The sequence below is a fragment of the Arachis ipaensis genome, chromosome B03 (genome assembly GCF_000816755.2).
Source record: "Arachis ipaensis cultivar K30076 chromosome B03, Araip1.1, whole genome shotgun sequence".
Classification (NCBI taxonomy): Eukaryota; Viridiplantae; Streptophyta; class Magnoliopsida; order Fabales; family Fabaceae; genus Arachis; species Arachis ipaensis.
The window spans coordinates 19,714,417-19,717,320 of NC_029787.2; positions in this window are offsets into that span (position 1 = coordinate 19,714,417).

Genomic DNA, 2,904 nt, shown 5'->3' on the forward strand with positions numbered 1-2,904 from the left:
ATCAATAAATAAAAGAGAATAAGAGATATACTAGAGGTGTTAGTGGTGTAGTTTGGATTAATTTTGAGTCAAAAACTCATCCATACTAATTTTACTTGCAGTGCGGTTTGGATGAGATGATTTAAAAAAAAATTCGATCCGATCGGATCGGATCCATTTTCAAGCGATTTGGATTGGATTGGATTAGATTTACAGTTTTGTAAATTAAAAAAATTAAATACATATAACAAATATCAACATCAAATTTTTAATAATCTACAATCACATAACAAGTCTCAATAATATCTTAAAAAGCCAACGATAACATAACAATAGAAATAAAATTATGGATTAGTTAAAATAAATAAATAAATAAATAGTATTTTGAACATAAAATATTTATTAAATAATGATAATATATGAATAATATATAATAAATTGAATATGTTATAAGTATAATTGTAAATATAATAATAAAATAATAATATTATAGCACATTGTACGGTTTGGATTAGATTAGATCGGTTGTGAAAAGTAGATCCAAAATCCAATTCGATCCAGCGGTTTGCAAAAAATAGAATCCAATCAAATCCGAATTAGTGCAATTTTAATCGATTTTCGATGTGAATTGAATTGAATATACGATTTAATTTAGATCGGTTTGAATTTGAATATCCTTATATATACGGAGCATTAGTGCATAAAGACAAAATCGACATATTAGATTGTGTAAAAGTGAAAACTCAGGTACAATTAACTTTATGCGAAGTTGATAACTGAAATTCATTAGATAATTTAACTAATTTAACTAAATTTTCATCTAACGACTCTCAACTATCAACTTTACGTGAAATCTGCACCTGTGCAAATCAGTGATCAGTCCTTTGTGATCAGTCCTTTTATATCTTTTTGTTTTGTTTGTTAGTTCTTTTTTGACAAGTGCAAATGTACTAGGCCTGATAGGCTTATACTATGTTGTAGTTTCTACTTTCTACTTTCTGCCACATTATACATTGGGTTTCGGTGGCCTCAATTTGTTGACATAAAATAGGGCCTTGGGCCAAGTTAAGAAGGGATATCGTTGCACTTAACCAGGCAAGTTAGGTGGACCAAAACGTTTGGACCCATAAAAGATACTCGTATATTTGCTGGTGCTTTGCACGATAGGATAAAGTTCGACATTAGGCTAAATTCTAATTNAAATAAAATATTTGTGATAAAAATATAACTTGTAAGTCTTAGAACTTAATATAAATGTTAATTGCAAAAATAGTATTTTATCCGCACATGATATAATGTAAGAGTAATTCTTGACCAAAAAAAAAAGTAATGCAAATTTAGGATATTATTATCATTAAATTTATGAAAAAAATTGTGGAAAAAATATTAAAAGTGACAAAATTTAAAACACTACAAAAAAAAGTGTATTTTTCTATGCTAAAAATCGACGGCTATCTCTTCCGTCGATATTTTTCGACGGCTTGCTGTCGATATTATCAAAAAAGATAATTAAAAATAAAATATTAAAATCGACAGTAAAGTCGTCGATTTTTTTGGTAATCCTTTAACTATCTTCTCATTATCGACACATTGTCGACGAGTTGTGAGCGAAAAATACTTTTATTTTAAAATCGACGAACGTAGCGTCTATTTTATTATTTAAAATATCGACACATTTTGTCGTCGATAAATTTAAACGGTCTTAATCACTTTTTAAAATTAAATGGATGGTACAGATTTAATGTATAAAATCGACGGCTAAGACGTCGTTTTTTTTTTCAAATTAAAATCGACGGGTATACTGTCGATTTTTATTAATAAAATAAATTTTCCCCCACTCACTCCCCGCGTTTCCTTCATTTCCCCAAATTCACCATTTCAATTTTCACCAACCCTTATTTTACCCCTGAATTCACCTCGCATACTTCAACCTTCCTTCTCCATCACCGCCGCACCGCCGTCGCTCCGCCATCGCATCAGGATGATCTCTCCCTCCTCCTCTGCCTCTTCTCTGATGATCTCCACAAAGAATCAGGTTCTCTCTCTCTCTCTCTCTCTCTCTCTCTATTTCAAATCTTAAATTCACTTCAACTTTTTCTCTGTCTCGCGTTTTGGAATTTGTAAACAAAGGAGTTTCGGACATTGATTCTTAAAGGTTTTGAAGTAATTGGAGTGCTTGCTTACGGAGCCGGCGCCGACGCTCAAGCAGCAGTTCATGCTGCTCGCAGACTGAGGAAGCTTCTATACGGTGAAGAGGAAGGGGATAATCGACCGGTGATCGGAACAGTCGCCGCCGATTCCGGCGAGCTAAAATTTATCATGTCGGAAAGTGGAAAATCGAATAGCCTCAAAGAGGTTGATTCAGTTGTTGAAGAAGAACATTCGGAGAAATGTGTGGGAGAATGGTTGCTTGATTCGTTGTGAGTTTTCGATCAAGTTGCCAGTATATTATCCTCTCAAGAATACGAGTGGTTAGTTTATTCAATTTTTTGTTTCTTCTAATCTCTAAGTGTTCGTTTGGATTGGTGTTAATTTTGGTTTGCATGTTCTACTGGGGTTGTATTTTGAAATTAACTTCAATCAATTAATTGTTTTTGCATTGCCATGTAATAAAGCAATCTAGGGATTGGAAATTGGAGTTTGTGAGCTAGTAGCGTTAATTGATAATACTTTGATGATGGAAGTTATAGAGCACAGGACTTATGAGATGCTATCACAAGGGAGACATAAATGAAGCAAGGTATGTTCTGTAATTTGGCATGGATAGGATATTTCTTTTAACATTTACCTGTCTCTTTTAGAAAATACTATCACAAGGCTATTTTGTCTGCTGTTGTTAAGTTTCATAGAAGAATTTACATATTCTATTTTGTCTGCTGTTGTTAAGTTTCATAGAAGAATTTACATATTCAATCTCCAGACTTT